General features: G+C 44.9%; 1 pseudogene; it reads right to left on the reverse strand.

The window, feature by feature from the left end:
• Positions 1 to 5,797: 5,797 nt before the first annotated feature.
• LOC112807632 (trafficking protein particle complex subunit 2-like) lies at positions 5,798 to 6,221 on the reverse strand (annotated as a pseudogene).
• Positions 6,222 to 18,314: the final 12,093 nt, after the last annotated feature.

The raw sequence follows: 18,314 nt of genomic DNA on the forward strand, positions 1-18,314 counted from the left end.
ATTTTGGTCCGTCTTGTACCTACAACTGCACCTAAAACAGTGTCTGACATATAGTGAGTATTCATTCATTGAGGGAACAAATGAATGATTTGTCATTGCTCCCTATCTGCTATGAAAACTGGTTATAATTTATATTTATCTATACAAAACATTATTTAACGGTATTATAAAGTGCCACGTGCTCGCATAGAAGAATTAGAAAATGTGGTTAAGCAAAGTGTCATGCCTTCCTTCTTAAATAACCTCTGTGACATTTTAGTGTGTATTCTTCTAGACTTTTCTCTCTGTAAAACTATACTTACAGATTAAAAAAATAGGATTCTACTATACATATGGTTTTCTAGCCTGCCTTTTAATTAACATATGGTAAAAGTCTTCCAGTGTCAATAAATCTACATCTCCATTATCGTTTTTAAATGGCTGCATAATAATTCATTGTGTGGATGTACTGCTGTTTATTTAACTAATCCTCTTTCTGGACAATTACCCTATACATATCGGTCCCGAATTGATGTAAAGGTGTTGGCAGATTTGAACAGCAAGAGATCTAGGACAAGCAAGCCAGAGCAGCTGTCTCCAATTATTTAAAGAATAAGGATGGCAAGCGGTTTGTGTAGTTTTGGAACTAGGACTTGGATTAGTGGATTAAATTTATTTATTTTTTATTTTTTTAAATTAATTATTATTATTTTTTTTTTAGTGGATGAACTTTAAATGAAGGTAAACTTCAGCTTGATAGAAACGACTTTGTAAGACTTCTTAAAAATGGAAAAGGCTGTCTTCTTGAGCTAGTAAACCCTTTGTGGAAGTTTCAAGGAGAGGCTGGCTGTCCTGGTTTCTGAAGTAATTCCTGCTTTGAAGGGAGTTGGGAGTCAACGGTCCTCCAGTTCTGTGACTTCCACAAGCAGAATCTGTAGAAGAGTCAAGAGTGAGCCTCCCGTGCTGGGTTATGGGGCTAAACACTGTGGCTTCAGGGCTCCTCCTGTCTCCAGGCGAAGGCAGGACAACCCAGTTCCAAAATTTATCTTTCTGTGCATAGCCTGGGAGCTAAGAGTGAGAAATCCAGTAGGGGTTAAGGGTTTAGAAGAGTTTTTCTTTTTCTTGGAATTCTTTTATGTCCTGCTAACCGCACTTTCCATTTAAAGATTTACTCATTTATTCTAGAAGCGGGGGTGGGTAGGGACAGAGGGAGAGAGAGAGAGAGAGAGAGAATCTCAAGCAGACGCCCCACTGAGCACAGAGCCTGACACGGGGCTCGATCTCACAGCCCTGAGATCATGACCTGAGCCAAAACCAAGAGTTGGCCGCTCAACCAACTGAGCCACCCAGGCGCCCCACTTCACCTTCCGTTTTTATCTTTTTTAATCTTTACTTTATCCTTTAAATATTTTTTTCCTTTCCCTCTTTGACTTCATTTTTGATACTAAATGATACTAAATGCAAGCCACAGGGTTGGTGAGTTTGGCCACAGGGTCCAGGATGGATGGTGAGGGGTCAGGGACAGAGCAAGCAGCCGAGGAACCCTGGGGCCTCTCATTTGCCCTGCCTCTCACCCATCAGAATCGGCCTCCCCCAGCTTCCCACTGTGCTGGCTACACTCCCTGTGGGAAGGCTCCTTATTGCAAATGCCCTTCTTCGTCTCTTGCAATCGTGCCCCTTCCTGTTTTTGATAAGTAGACCTCAAAAGACTAGACATTTCTTGTCTCCATTTCTCAGTCGGCAAGACTCCTTAGTGGATTTCCCACTAGAAAAGAATAGAGTAGAATGAGAATAATCTCCCTCAGTGTTGGCTGCTTGTGGTGTGCCTGTCTAGGCAATCCAGAGCCACTTGAGGGGGGCCCTGGAGCTGTGTCGTCCTACCCGGTAGCCACTGGTCACACGGGGCTTCCGAGCCCTTGAAACCTGCCCAGTTGGAATTGAGATGTGCCGGGAGTCCAAAATACGTACCAGACTTTGAATGCTGAGTACAAACAAAAGAATGTCGAACATCTCATAAATAAATTCTCCTCTTAGTTACATATTGAAACGGCATTTTATTGAATTATTGGGTTAAATAAAAATATATTGTTAAAATTAATTTTATCTACTTCTTTTCACTTTTGTAATGTAGCTACCAGAAAATTTAAAGTCACGTATGTGGCTCGCATTTTTGCAGCAGCTGACATTTCTACGGAACGGAGCCGCTCTAGACCTTTGCTACTTGAAGGTGGTCCCGGTCCTAGCAGCATCAGCGTTTCCTGAGAGCTTGTTAGAAATGCAGAATCTCAGAGCTTACTCGAGACCTAAGACTGGTAAGACTGCATTTTATTCAGGTCCACGGGTGAGTCAGGTGCACATTCAAGTCTGAGAAGCACCTCCCCCAGGCTTTCCTGTAGGCTTAGTGGCCCTCTCTGCTACCAGGAATGCATTCGAGACTTGCATTGTGGCTGCTAAACACGGAAAAGGCTTTCTGAATGTTGCTACCCAAATTTTGTTGTCTTTTTCTTTCTTTTTTTTTTTTTTTTTAGTCCCCCAGCATGGACTGTTTGGGTTGAGTTGGACTTCCACAGTGAGGCTTTCTGTCCTCTGATAACATGGAGCGCCGTGGGCTGGGAGGTGGGCTGGGGAAATGCAGGTGTGTCAGAGTCGGGGAGGGAGGCATCAAAGATCCTTGTTTGGCTTCCAGGTAATGGTTAACTTACTATGGAGGAAGAAGCAATTGAGACCGTGGACTTTAGTTTCTGGTTCTTTTTCTACAAACTTCCGTGGCCTTGGTTTAATCATCCTCCCGTCTTGGAGCACTGCAAACACTAGCAATAGGCTGGGCCCTTTTATTTCCAAGTCTTATGAATGAGGGGATTGAGCCAAGAAGGACAAGGTCTGGGCTTTTCATTGTGGCCTGGTTTTCTCCCTGTCTCTGAATGAGTCAGACAAGTCAGTTAGCTTCGTGGAACCTCGGTGAGATCTCCCACCAATAAATTACGGATTAGGGTTTTGAAAATAATAATAAATGAATGACTCAAGTTGATTTTTTTTTTTTAACAGCTTTATTGAATATCTCAGTTGATTTGGGATTCTATCACAAAGTACCATAGACTGGGCGGCTTATAAACAACAGACATTTATTTCTCACAGTTCTGGAGGCTGGAAGCCTGAGATGAGGGTGCTGGCAGGGTCAGAGTTCCGGGGAAGGCTCTCTCGCGGATGCCCACCCTCTCAAGCCCTCCTGGGGCAGAGAGCAGAGGGAAGCAAGGTCTCTCTTCCCTCTCCTTAGGGTACTCATCCCATTCATGAACACGCTGCCCCCATGGGCTCATCTAACCCTTATTAGCTCCCAAAGCCCACATTCAGGGGGCAGGGGTTCAACCGGTGAATTTTGGGCAAACACCAACATTCAGTCCATAACACTGAGACATAATTTACATGCCATAAAATTCACCCATTTTAAGTGTATGATCTGAGTAGAATTTTTATTGTAACTAAGAAGAAAAATAATGACACTTTTCTGAGTCCTCCTTCATTAGATTCAGTCATACAAAATTGCAGATGTTTAACTGTTTTTGACCTACAATGTGATTCAAACTTACCTCTGAAATGCTGTTTGTCAAAATTCTCTTGGAACAGGAGAATATTTTCCCAGAGAAATTTTCGGTTAGTGTGATGTTATTCCATATTTTAAACCTCTCTTCACGGTAAATTGCAGTAGAAGTTATTTTACCCAAAACTAGATTTGATATTTCTATTTTTTACAAGTAACTCTTTTCATACTATAATTCAGTCTACACTTGGAAAATGGATTTTTTAATCCAATAAGCAAATCTAATCAACTTTTTCTGATAAAGGTATTTTTTAATATTCAGAAAAAAAGAATTAAGAGACCTGAGGGAGAACTAAAATGGATATTTTGCTGTGTGTAGTAGTTATGATTTTCATAAAGAAAATAAATATACATGCAATAAAAAGCAGAGATGTAAAAGAGAAATGACTAACCAGCACACAGTAAATAGCAGACCCAGGCTGGCTCATGCCCAATGAGCTCCCCAGGCTGAAAATGAAATGTGAATATTAACACTCTATTTTATCTCCTACTCTCACGTTCCTCATAACATAATTGAGAAATACATGTTTGAGGGGTACAAATACCCATTTCATTTATATGTATCTGTGTATATTTTTTTCTTGGCTAGAAAGAAATGTCTTATCCCAGCCTTCAGGGTTTTTTTTTTTCTTTCTCTTTTTATTTCCTGAAGTATTTTAATATTTTAAATTCATTTTTACCTTTTAACCAAAATTATAAATGGACATGGTTTAAAATTTCAGGTATTTCAATAAGGCTTATTATGAAAAAAGAGCAGGCCTCGCTGACTCTCCATTTTCTCTTTCCAGACACAGATTTTATTAGGTTGTCCCATTTTACAGGTGAGAAAACAGAGGCGTGGGAGGACCATTGATGCACCCAAGTTCATGAGGGTAGGAAGTGATAAAACCAGGGTAAGAACTCAAATTCGTTTGACCCCAGAGCTGGAACCCTGAACTGTAGTGCTTCTCAGCTACAAAATGTATGGGACTCTGTTGTTTCTGACAGGACTTTCATGAGGTGTCTTTCTCACACACACACAAGCCATCAGGCAGAAAGGAAAGGGAGAAATACATGGTTAGTGAAATCGAGCCTCGCATGGCTCCAGGTGGCTGAAGTCCGCTGTCGATTCCAGAAGCGCCAGGCGGAACCGGGTCCCTGGCTGTGGATGTTCCTGTCCTCCACTGGCTAGTCGGGGCTTTGCCCTCCTCCACCACCCCATCCAACGCACATTCCTTTCTTAGGCCTTGGTATTGCTAAGCTTGGGCACCTGGTACCCGAGGCTGCCACTCAGGCAGGTGCACCACGAAGGTATTTGGAGAGTGGCTGGAATGAACTTTTTGCCTTCAGCATGGAGTGTATGGTGGGGGAGGGGGGAAGCTTTAAAAATAGGTGTCTAGTAGAAAAAAGTCTTTACAAAAACGGGAAGAAGGAACCCCCCCTTGAGATCTTGGGGGACAGCTTGACACTGTGTGCCTGGCCTCAGTGGGGAGGCACCACGGGAGCGCCGGGCTGCCGCCCCTGCTTTTGTCTGTCATCTGGGTCCAACGCTTCCTTCCTTCCACCCATCTGACCTCTTCCCTTCCCCCCAACCCCCAGAGCTGCTCTGAATGAAGTGTTGCCTTCGCATTTCATACAGATCAGCTTTGGGGGGAGGATCACTCCATAAAAGAGGAAGAGACCTGTAGAGGGAAGTCAGACTGTTGCCCTGGGAGATTTTGCAGATTTTTAGTCCTCACTTTTCACAAATACCAAGGATTAATTCATTTCCCCTTTTATTTCCCATGAATCAGGCTCCTTACCACCCGATGTTTACTAGTCTGAGTCAAAGAGATTTGATCTGTGGCTTTTGTGAGTCTTCCCCAAGAACCCCTCCAAGCTTCATTTCCACTGAAATCACGAAGGGTGTGTGTAATTATGGTAAAGTCTGGACAGGGACGAAGCTTTCCTTGGCACACTCACACTCAATATGGTATGTCCTGCTGTGCCTTCAGCTTTAATGGCTTTATACCATTCCCCCCTCCCTCCCTCCCTCCCTCCCTCCCTTCCTTCCTTCTTTCACTTTTCCAGGCTATTTAATCAAGCTACTTACAATGTACTCATTCCTGAGAATTCTCCATTGTAGTGACATTGTTTATTCCAATTTTTTTCTGCATTCAACCTAAAAGGTGTTTCTTCCCAAGAAACTGAACTTTTCTGTTACATGTGCTTGATCCCATTTATTCCAATTTTTTTCTGCATTCAACCTAAAAGGTGTTTCTTCCCAAGAAACTGAACTTTTCTGTTACATGTGCTTGATCCCATAGGAGAATTGGGTTCATAAAATGGATTCATTGCAAACTTTATGTATAAATCATAGACATCAGTAAAGAAATTCTTTATTCCGTGTTCTCGCCTTCTGTCATGAAGCGTAATAAATCTCACATGACCTACAGGAACAAATGCAGAAACAAACCCCTCATTGAACTTGTCCGCAGTTTTCAAGTGCATGTTGTTCGACAAGCCACATATTCTCATCGACGAGGTCAAGAGCAGCATGAGCTACGGACTGGTTCGGATGACGATGATCATCTTTGGACTCTGCTTTTCCTGCTGGCAAAAACTCCCTTTCAAAAACTGGATTTTCATGGTGGCAAACAACTACAAAATAGAAGCTTCCAGACATCATCCTCAATATCTAGCTCCTGCAGGGAGACACCGACTGCGGAAACAGCCAGTCTGGTCCCACCGCAGAACCTAGCTCCTGGGGGAGGCTGTTCTGGTTATTGATGGAAAGAAACTGTGGCTGGAAGGGAAGGCAGCGGGTGGAGAATTCAGGATTCGGTTTCTCTTTTCAGGTTCATTTTGGGCAGGTTGGTGTTTTTCTGAAATTGGTAGTAAATTTTCATTTTAGTATTTGAAACCACTATTGAGTACTAATCCCCTTAGAATTTTTTTTTAAAAAAGATTGATTTATTTTAGAGAGAGAGAGAGTGTGCGTGAGTGGGGGGAGGGGAGGAGTGGAAGAAGAGGGACCAGCAGACTCGGTGCTGAGTGGGGAGCCAGCAACGGGGCTCAAACCCACAACCCATGAGATCATGACCTGAGCCGAAACCAAGAGTCAGATGCCCAACTGACTCTGTCACCCAGGTGCCCCCCCCGCCCTTAGAATTTAATATCCGCAGTTGTGGTGACTCCAGGTTTGTTCTTTTTCCAGTTTTAGTATTTTCATTCTTGCCCCTCCTCACCTGTGAGTGCACGTGTGTGCGTAGACTTTCCTAATCACATAGAAGGTAACTCCTGTGCTGGGATGACCAGCTCTTCCCTCTGTTGTGCCCTCGGGCTCCCGTTCCACTTCTCTCCACCACTTCCAACTGCATCCTCGGAGTGATTTCCCTCCTAGGCCTGCCCTGCCACAAGCTCAGTGTTGGGCCCCAACGGCTGGGATCCGAGCCCCTGCCTCCGCACCTACCATGTGGCCTCATGCAAGTCACTCATCTTCTCGGAACTTCCGTGTCCTTTCGACTTGCACCGAGGTGGCCAGGGGGTCTGAATTTGGCTCACAGATACAGATGCATTTTATTTGTCCTGCACAACGTAGTAAGGATATTTAAAATTAAGAAAAAATATTTTTAAAAATATAGAAATATATAATGGTATGAATGTGTGCACATATGTATATATCCATACATGTATATATGTGCGAGTGTATATAATACACTCCGTGCTTTCCTGGCTTCTCTGAAAAATCCCTGAATTGGGCTGCTCTAATTTTACAGCATGGCAAGCTGAGTAGGGGCTGTCCCCATTAGATGACATGCTCTTTGTTACCACCCCTGCCCCATGCCAATTTTTTAATTTCTAATGATTGGCTCACCGGAGTCAGTCTGATGGCTCTTGGAGCCCAGCTGCTTCCTGGCCGCCTTCTGAACTGCATGCTTGGGTCCCTAGTAGAGGATGGAAGTGCTGGGAGCCACGAGCCATATCACTGAGGAGGACTGCATTTGCTACATGCCTTTCTCGCCAGTGTGGTGTTTTCATGTCCAGGACCTTTGCTCACACTACCCTGAACCTCGCCTGTACTTCATCATCAGTTCTTTACCAAAGAAAGCATCTCTTTCTTCAGGGCCCAGCCTAAAGGGTGCAGCTCATTCCCTTGAGCCTTTTCCTATTCTCTCTCGGCCCTCAGAGTGAGTCCCTTCTTTGCTTGGTGTCTGCTGAGCTGACAGGTCTCAGTCACTGACAGGTCTGTCTTCCCTGCCCTATTTCTGTGTCTCCAAGGCAGGGGTCCCATCCAACTCACCATAGATCCCATCCCCCTGTCTTGCTCTCCAGCCTTCTCACCCTGAACACACTGTCTGGCCCCACATTGAGGACCAGGTGGATGTTTGTGGAGCTGAAGTCCTTAGGAAAATTCAGTTTTCTATTTTCACATTACTGATCAAAACTTACCCAAGAGGAAAAGGGCTGGTTCCCTGAAATGAGCTGCTGGGTGCATCTGACTTTCTCACTCATTGTTTTCACTATGCCTGATACATCAGGGGAGTCCAGTCGGCAGCAAGTAAAGGGAAGAAGAGGGCTTTATGGTAAAGGCTGGAACCCGAGTCTCTTTATCTTGACCTGTATGATGGACATTCAACCAAATTGCATTCTGCATTGCATATGAATTGGCATTCTCAAGAATGTCCTCACTGTTCTCTCTCCGATTAATTAGGGTGCTGTCTAAAAAAAGAAGTACCCAGAGAAATGTTGCTCTTCCCATCCCTCACCATAGGAACTTCTTGTAGGATTCAGATATTGGGGTTTTCTCCATTTGGCCCAGCCCACGCTGAGTGGTGGAAGGATGTGGGAAATCTCTAATAATGAAATCAATAGATTACTCTGTCTTTCCCAGGCGGTTTGATGCAGAATATCTGCTCTCTTTGCCTTACTTCTTAGACCTTTGTTCAGAGAAATCTTCACATCCATCTTCCCCAATTCAAACTTGCTCTCCAAAAATGAGCTCAGCTTTTATTCAAATGCTATTCCAAGGGAAGAGGTTCACACACTGGTTAGTGGCAGGTACCAAAAGACCATTTTCCCCTGCCCTGCTGCATTTCTACCTTGTAATTGGATGGTACATGCATCTGAAAGAGTGACTTTAAAGTTGAAGTCAAGTGTTAGGGGGAAAAGAGAATTCTCATTATAAAAATTCCCTTACCATACTCCTCCTTTTTCCTAGTTGATTCTGCATCATATGTGCTGGTTTCTCAAGTCCTGGAGGAAAGTGGAACTTCTCACTTCGTGGGGATGGTGTGGCAGGTTGGCCCTGCCCAGGGAAGTATTTTTAATATCTTTAGGATCGGAGCATTTGTAGTTAGTTCCAGGAAGATGTTTGCTTCCTGTTATGAGTTGAATTGTGCCCCCCTGCCGAACCCTGCCATTCATATAGTGAAGTCCTAATTCCCTTTACCTCAGAATATGACCTTATCTGGAATTCAGGTCATTGCAGATGTAATTAGTTAAGGTGAGGTCATATTGGAGTATGGCCTCCAACCCAATATGATTGTGTCCTTATAAAAAGGGGAAATTTGGAGACAGACATGCATACTGCCAGAACAGCTGTGAATAAGAAGATGGAGATCGGGGTGGTGTGTCTATCCACCAAAGACAGCAGGCAAGGTGCCCGAAGCTAGACAAGAGACGCGGAACCGATTCTCCCTCAGGGCCAGCAGAAGGAATGAACCCTGCCCACACCTTGACCTTGGACTTCCAGCCTCCAGAGCTGTGAGATGATATGTTTCTGTTGTTTAAGCCCCCCAGTGGGTGGAGCTTTGTTTTGGCAGCCCTAGCAAACTCACACTTCCCTTTTCACTTCTCTTCCAAAAAAAAAAAAAAAGGGTTGTAGAGTTGAGGTGCTTACTTGAAGGCCTGGCAGGAGGATTCATGAGGGAAAGAAAATTCTAACTTCCCTCTTCCCAGTGTCAGTTCTATATCCTTTGCTAGCTGCAGGGCACAGCGGTTAAGGGGGAGGGCACTTGAGCTGGACTTGAATCTCGGCACCCCCCAGACTTATTACCTTCCTCGTGCTTTGATTTCCTGATACATAGAAATAGGGGATATGAGTAGACAACCTCTGTAGGCTTGTTTTGTGGTATAGATGAGATAAATTACAAAGCACATAGAGTGTGCTCAGCACATTGTAAGTGCACAAGAAATCAGTTAGCTCCTATTGGTGTTCTACTACTAGGGTTTTTTTGTTTTGTTTTGTTTTGTTTTAAGTAGGCTCCACACCCAGCATGCAGCCCAATGTGGGGCTTGAACTCAGGACTCTGAGATCAATACCTGAGCTAAGGGGCACCTGGGTGGCGCAGTCAGTTGGGTGGACGACGCTTGGTTTCGGCTCAGGTTGTGATCTCAGGGTCTTGGGATCAAGCTCCGTGTAGGGCTCCCTGCTTAGCACATAAACATAATATTCTCTCCCTCTCCCTCTCTGCACCCCTCCCCTGGGCTCTCTCTCTCTCTCTTTCTAAAATAAATAAATAAATCTAAAAAAAAAAGAAAGACCTGAGCTGAGATCGAGTTGGATGCTTAACCCACGGAGCCACCCAGGTGCCCCTACTTGTGTTTCTTAATGGACTCTCTCCCGTTTCTCTCCAGCCAGCCTGTTTGACGCTGCGCCTTTCCTTTTAGCCCTCCTTGTGAAGCTTCACAGGGCCCATCTGCTCACGTGACCTGGGAAAACAGGTGAGGCAGTTTATCTAGGGAGGTGGCCCTCCGCAGTATCTGTTATCAGTATCATCTGGGGACTTACTAGAAATGCAGATTAGACTCCACCCAGACTTACTACACGGGAAACGCTGGGGCGGGACCCGGAATCTGTTCCAGGTGATTCCGGTATGTTTAAGCTTGCGAGCCACTGACGCCAGATGGCCTTCCTGCTTCTCCGTGTGGCAGCAGCTTCTCCAGATGTGCCTTCCTTCTCCCCTTCCCGGATGCCCCCTCTCCAGGCCCGTCCAGTAATACCTGCTCACAAAATAGGAGGCGGCAACACAGTTTACACCCCCCAGCCCCAAGCTGGTTCTCTGAATGAATGCTGCCCCCTGAGTTAGAAGGACAATGGCCTTCTCTGGCAAGGACCACAGGAGGATCATCTTCTGCTTTCTTTTTGACTCTGGATGTGACTCTGTCCACACCGCATGCAGGGACTAGGAGTCAATCTCTGCATGAGCTCAGCGTTGGCGGCTATGGTCCTGTGCCAGGTAGACCTTCCGTGGTGGTGACTGACAGGAGGAAGGAATGGCAATCCATTGATTACTGACAGATTTCTTTGTGCAGACCCTTCTCTTGGGGCAAGTGAGGGCTGGCGGTGGTACTTAACATCATTTGTGTTCAGTTTGTGCGGAACCAAACCATACTCAGCTCCCCGAGGCAGGGGGAGACTCGGGCTTACCGCGCTGGCGCTGCCACTGTGGCTCATGCCCTGTCCCCGATCCTTAGTGACCTCTTCTTCTTCTTTCCTGGCGTGAAGCCACCCGGGCCCTGCCTTGCCACCTTGGCTTGTGACACCGTGCCTCCCAATTTCTTTCACATCCTATCCTGTTCTATTGTAAACCTACTAGAGGTCTTTTCCAATCTGTACCCTAGGCCCATCCTGATGTGGGTGGCTGCACTGTCACCTCCCGGAGTGAGGTGTGGTGAAGGGGGGCTTGGGACCTCAGCGTGGGATGCAGAGGCTTGTCTCTGCCATGCCCTACCTTCACCTCCCATGATGCACTGAAAAGCCCCACACTTTCCCATGCTCCATGACCTCCTGTCTCTGTCCCATATCCATCCTGCCCCTGCTCTCACCTGCCATCAGTCTCTTTGGAGTCAGGCCCACAGCCGCTGTCACAACCCCCTCCCCCTGCCCCCGTGGCTGTGGGCTCAGCTGAGTCTCAGCTTTTTTTTGCAATACCTGTGCTGACACATTTGAACGCAGGGGGCCAGCAGCTTCTCCTGCAAGATTGCCTTCCACCTTCAGGAGAGAGTGCTAGAACTTCTAGAACTCTCCTGAAAGTCTTTGCATGCTAACAGGAGGCTCTTGATTATCAAAAGCCTTCACATGTCAAAGGAATAAATAGTTTGAATAGGATTCACTAAGCCAGGCAGTGGGGAAAGTAGTTTGGGGGCAGGCCTACCAAACTTACCTTCCTACCAGAGGCCCTTGCTCCGGGCTGACCACTAGCCCTGAGCCCTGCTTTCTTGCCTACTCACTCTGTTAATTCATCATTCTGTCTTAAATAACAGCTTGTTTATTTTTTAAACTTTTTGGTAACAGTTTTATTGAGATGTAATTCATAAACCATAAAATACCTTTTTTAAAGTTTATTTATTTTTAGTTATCTCTACACCCAGTGTGGCTTGAACCCACAACCCTGAGATCAAGAGTCATACACTCTTCCAACTGAGTCACCCAGGCACCCTAAAGTCTACTCTTCTAATTAAAAAAAAAAAAAGATTATTTAAGAGAGACTGTGCAAGAGGTGGGGGAGTGGGAGGGGAAAGGAGGGGAGAGGCAGAGGCAGAGGCAGAGGGAGAGAGAGAATCTCAGGCAGACTCCCCACCAAGCCCAGAGCCTGATGTGGGGGCTCGATCCCAGGACCCTGAGATCATGACCTGAGCTGAAACCAAGAGTCAGACACCCAACTGACTGAACTGTCCTGGTGCCCCCGAAGTCTACTCTTTTAAAGTGTATAATTCAACATGGTTTTCTCTTTTGAATGTTCATAGACTTATGTAACCATCACTACTACTACTGTCTGATTTTAGAACATTTTCATCAGCTTCTAAAAAACTTCACACCCATCAGCAATCACTCCCCATTGCCCCTTCCCCTCAGCTCCTGGCAACGCTAATCTACTTCCTGTCTCTATAGATTTACCTACTCTGGACATTTCACAGAAATGGAATCATACAATATGTGACCTTCTGTATCTGGCTTCTTTCATGTAGCCTGTTTTCAAGGTTCATCCATGGTGTAGCATATATCAGTACTTCATTCCTTTGTATTGAAGAATAATATTCCATTCTATAGATAAGCCATCCAGTCATCAGCTGATGCACATTTGGGTGTATGTTTGGTTTTGTTCCCTCATTAGGTGACCCAACTGTTTGAGTTAAACCCAATCTGCAGAGGAGAAAACCCCACTCTGTTAGGCACCGTTCACCTCTCTTGGACGTATATCTCCTTTTCATGGACCCATGCACACTCAGCAAGAATAAGTTTACTATTTTCCATAGTTTGTTATTCATTCTGACATTCCTTTGGTGTATCACCCCTGGCTTTTATTTTCTGCATTCTGATGCTTTGCTATTTGGGGCCGTCAAGACCCTGGAGGGATTGCCTCTCCCAGTGTTAGCCAATTTCTAGAAATAATAACTGGCTTGCTCTCTAGTGTGCTTTTCAACACATGCCAACGAATCCAGAGCCCACAACAACAACCACCTCCTTTGTTGGGCTCCTCTCCACCTACCCTGATCACCCTGGGGCCAGGGACCAGATAACAAGGAACCGCCCCCATGCCCAGAGCCTGCTGAAATTATCTGAGCTAGCCAATCCTAAACCCGGTTAGATCAGCCTGCCTACTCTGTCTTCCTCCATTCTTTCCCACAGACTCTCCCTCATGTCCTCCCTTCTGCCTCCTACCTGATTCTGGGGCTTCCCCACGTGGCCGTGGGTGTAATGGCATGTACTTCTTCTTGGGAATAGTCATCTCCTGATCGGTTGGCCTTGTTATATCCACACCTAACAAAATACCTTATTCCCTAGCATATTGCCGGACCTCTCCTTTCTGGTGTGAATGTTGCCATTGTATATAAGGTCCGTTCATTCCAACAAATGTCATGCTGATGTCTTGAACTTGCCTCACAGCATCTAACATTCTTCTTAATGCTAGGAAACGAACACCTCTTACTTTATTTTTAGCGTTGGACATCACTCGTCAAATTGTTTTTCTCACTAGTTTTGTATACAGATTTTATTTTTTACCATCTCCAGCTTCCCCTGGGACATAAGACTTAAAAAACAAAAAAGCATGTCATGCAAGCCGCCTTTTATGAGATGTCCGTGCGTGCTAAGGAGAGATGGTAATAGTGTGTGTTTTGATCTTATTTGGGAAGGATTGACTGGTGTTCTTGCAAATGCACCTGTCTATAAATGGTCCCAACTTGTGCACATGGCCTGGAACACATTCCATCAAGCTGAGTATTTATAGATAATAGAGGCAAAAGAAGAAAATAGCTACTCTTTTTAGCTCATTTGAATTATCGTATCATGGTTTCTAGCACATGGCTTGTCAGTCCGGGCACTATTAACATTTTGGGTCAGATAATACTTTATTGGAGTGGGTAGGGGAGCTGTCCTGTGTATGGTAGGATATTTAGAGCATTCCTGGCTTCTATCTACTAGACGCCGATGGCATCCCACCACCAGCACACAGTTGTAGCAAGCAAAAATGTCTCCAAACATCGTTAAATGTCTCACGGGGGGAGGTGGTTGGGCAAAATTGCTTTAGGCAGTCACCACACTGGGGTTTTGAGGGATTTGGAAATCCAGCCTCCCAGCTGTGGGAAGCCTGCTGTACCATCCCCTAGGGGTTGGGGGTGACTGGTGCTCGAACACCTCCAGTGGTGCTGGGACCCCCGCAGCCTGAGGGAATTTGCTTCACCACGGTCACTTTTCTGCAGTTGAATTTACTAGCTGCTGCTGCCCTCTCTTGTCCCTCTTGTCACTGTGGTCACAAGAGTGTCCCCAGACGTTGTGGAGGGAGGAACTGTTGGCAGGGACTAAGAGGTACGGGGACCAGATGGGGAGAGCACCCCCCTGCGGAGCGGGGTCCTGGAGCAGTGGTTCCCACATCACCTGAGAGTGTGCTTGCAGATGCACAACCCCGCACCCAGCCTGCACCTGCTGGGGCGCGGGCAGCGCCGAGGTGTGGGCACAAACATGTGCCTGCACACATCAGAAAACGGTTCAGCCTAGAAAGACACTAAACTTCCAATCCGTCGTATATGTATCACGTACTGCATAACTTAGGAAATTAAAAGAACATTTCCTGGCTTAGGTTTCATATATTTTGAATTATAGGAGGAGTGGAGTGCTGTGGCACTTCTGGTATATTTAGGGCATCTATAAAAGTCCAGACTCCCAGAGGGCGAGGCCTGGGCTTCTACATTTTAAGTCTCTCCCCAGGTAATCTCAGTGCATAGCAACATCGTGGGACTATCACTTTGGCATAAATATTGGCAGCACGTTCTTTTAAGTGTTTATTGGAACTTTCCCATTGCAAATGTATTACAGTCTTATTATTGAAAATCTGGAAAATCTGAAAAAGAAGAAGGCAAAACAATGTCCAGGATCTTGCCATCCAGGACTGCCACAACCCCTCCTCTGTTTTTTCTTATATTCCAGTCAATTCCCTGTCTTTTCTGTGCGTGTATGTATTTATATCAAAGACATACATGTGCATAGCTGAAAAACCAAGGAGTATCAAAAGGCTTATAAAGAAAAACATTAATTTCCTTCTCATTTCTCTCTACTCTGCGTAGGTCCCCATTGAGGACTCTATGGTTCTTCTGTATTTACTCCATCTACCTAAATAATATGCTTATCTTATGACATGTTAGTTATCCATTTTGGACATGATCTCTTGGCTTCCTGGCAGTGGAGGATTCAGCTCCCTTACCTTTCTCCTTCCTCTCTGCCTTTCTCTTGCCCATCTTCCAACATGGTGACCTCACAATTGGGGGTTAGATTGGTAGCTGTGTCTTTTTACTGCTGGGTTAAATTGTATAATGTTTTGATTTCCTTGGAGTTAATCATTACCTTAATTTTTTAGTTTTGTAGTTTGCTATGGATCTACCACTATATACACTAAATTTTCTTCTAAATACTTCAACAGAAATTTCCAACAAAATGTTTGGTAAAGCCTTCTCCAAATGCTCAAACAAATCACGCAATGCATCCATCAGTCCTGCATTTCCCTTGGGCCCCCGCCCTCTGTCGTTTGCGGCAGTTGGTGGGGTGTTCCCTGGTTTGGTGCGCACACGGCTTCCTGTGATTTCCTTGTGCTGCTCAACTATGTTCCATTTTCTCTGTTCTTATTTTATCTGCATCTCATAGTAGATGTGAGCCCTCCTTGATCAGTCCCCGAATTTTCTCCCCCTCCCCCTCATTTTCCATCTCATTTTCTTTTGATTCAGCTTTCTGAAAGATTTAGTCAGTTTTATCTAAAAAGCCTTCTATTGGACTTTTTATTTCAGTGACTCCATGTTTATTTTGTACAAGCTCTTTCTTATTCTGTTTATTCTTATTTGCCCTGCTACCCCAGTAGCTTCCAGTTCTTCTTATGTGGATGCTCCATCTCTCTCTGCAGATATTAATTAACACCTGTTGAAGTTTCATTCTGTTCTTTGCATTGATTGCATTTTCCTCTGTTTTTTTCCCCCCGATTGTTTTATTCATTTACTTATTCATCAAATATTTATTGAGTGCCTCTTAAGTGCTAAGTGTTGTTCTACGTGTTGGGGATAGAGTGGTTAATAAGATAAAGTCCCCTGACCTTATGAAGATTATATTCTAGCAAGGGAGAATAATAAACAAATGAATGACATTATGGCTGTGAGTAAAAATAAAGCAGGATCAGAGTGTCATTTTAGATAGAGTAGCCCAGGAAAGCTTCTCTGACTGGGGTGTCTTTGCTCTCCTGTCTGCCACGTGGCCTGGGATGACTCAAAGCCTCAGCTCAGCGGGGCTTGTGGACCAGAGTGCCTACGTGGTGTTACTTCATGTGGTTTGGGCTTCCTCGCAGCATGGCTGCTGGGATCCAAGAGAGAATGTTTGGGGAGATGGCTCTCCAAGAGGCCAAAGGCACAGCGCAAGATTTCTGTTGGTTACAGGGAAGTCATTAAGGCAAGCCCAGATGCAAGGAGGAGGGAAACTAGACTATGCCTCTTGATGGAAGAGTGGCGAGGTCACACTGCGAAGAACCCGTGAGATAGGAAATGGGTGGTTGTCTGGGGAAAATACAATCTGCTGCACGTTAGGATGTAAGCAATGGCTTCAGATAATCCACAGTGTAGATTGCTGAAAGTTGATTGCGGCTGGGGAACGATGGTAGAGCTTAGAGATGGCGGAAGTAAAATGTTTTCTATTCTCTTCCTTTTCCGCTCGGGGTTTCCATCTGAGGAAAACAAGGCACACAGAAGTGAGGTGACATTCCAAAATATTGCTCGGCTAGCGGCAGAGCTGAGACTGCATTTAGACTTGAGTTTCTCAAATTCTCTGGGTCATATTAAAAACAATAATTTTTAAAAAGGATCCTCAAACAAAAACCTAACTAGAAAAACCCTCAAATAAACAACAACAAATAAAATATATTCAGAGGTCCCAGAAACTTAGACTATTCTAAGTTAAGCAAGTTAAACAAATGTTCTGCGGGACTTCTCTGAGGTTTTCCCATATTAAAGTACGTTATGAATCACCAAGGAGGGAGAAATGACAGATGTGCTGGAGAGGGGGGCTGGGGGGCCCATTTTCCAAATTTCTGTGACCAGTTTTGTAAGTTGTCTCCAGGACTGGTGTTTCATAGACCAGCTCATGCAGACAGTAACTATTTAAATGCATTCACAGGTGGCTCTCAGAATATCCCAGGTCCCCCTTCCCGTATCACCCAAACGAGCTACTTGTTTCTCCATTTGACGACCACCAGAGGTGTGCACAGCACAGATGGTCGAAGTACACACATGACCAAAGGGGTTTGCAGACGTGATAACCACTATTTTTCTGCACCTCTGTTTGGTAACTAGACAGGCTCAGCTAAGCAAGCGATTTAAGAGCATTTAATTTATACCTGTGAGGCTTAGAGAAGAAGATTCTTCCACATCTAATTTGTTTTTTGGGGATCCCAGTTTTCCCTGCTCGTTGGTGTTGGGCTTGAGAAAACCATTTTGTTCATGATTGCTGTGGTTCACAGGATTCATCTGTTCCGTCTTTTGGCCGAACATTCAGGGTCATTTCACTGATGACCACCAGATGGCAGCACACTGCTGTGCTATGATGCTTGGACTTCCCTGCGGCAGGTCTATGCGGCCAACCTGGAGAAGAGTAGCTGTGGACGGGTGCCTTTGAGGAACAGTTGTATTTCTGGAACACCTTGGACATTAAGTTCTAACTTGTTTTAATGATGCCTGGATCTTTTCCTGACTATGCCGGTACTTAGAATAATTGAGCCGTAAACAGGACTTTTATAAAAAGTGCTTCGTTTTTTCCTAGTGATTGGTCTGCTCCCACAATTTACTTGCTGGCATCCGTTGTTTCGAGGTCGCTTTTCAGAAGGCTCCAGCAACTACATTTTTTTTTTTTAAATTGGAGAAGTAAATTAAGAAATTTGTCAAATTTTAAAACTCCCCCAGAGTCTGGACCTTATAAAGAGGGCCAGAAGGACCCGAAATCACCTCCACTTTTTTTTTTTTTTTAATTTGGCTCTCAGGAACAAAGATGCTGTTATAGATTTTTATGGGTGCAGGATAGTTTCTGCTTTTCGAGTCAGAGACAAAATTAACTTTTTCAAAGGAGATGAGGATTAAGATACACATAAAATTCAGGAGAGATCCCTGCACAGACAGCCCTGAACCGCTGGGCTGGAATACTTATGATTATGGGGACCATGACGAGGGAGGGAGTTCTGAAGAGGCCTTGAACCTTATGAAATGAGGGCAAATTATTGCTATATTTGCAACCAATGCGCCAGACATTCCC

This window comes from Callorhinus ursinus, unplaced genomic scaffold (assembly GCF_003265705.2).
Source record: "Callorhinus ursinus isolate GAN/ISIS: 27379988/994484 unplaced genomic scaffold, GSC_fseal_2.0 scaffold2, whole genome shotgun sequence".
NCBI lineage: Eukaryota > Metazoa > Chordata > Mammalia > Carnivora > Otariidae > Callorhinus > Callorhinus ursinus.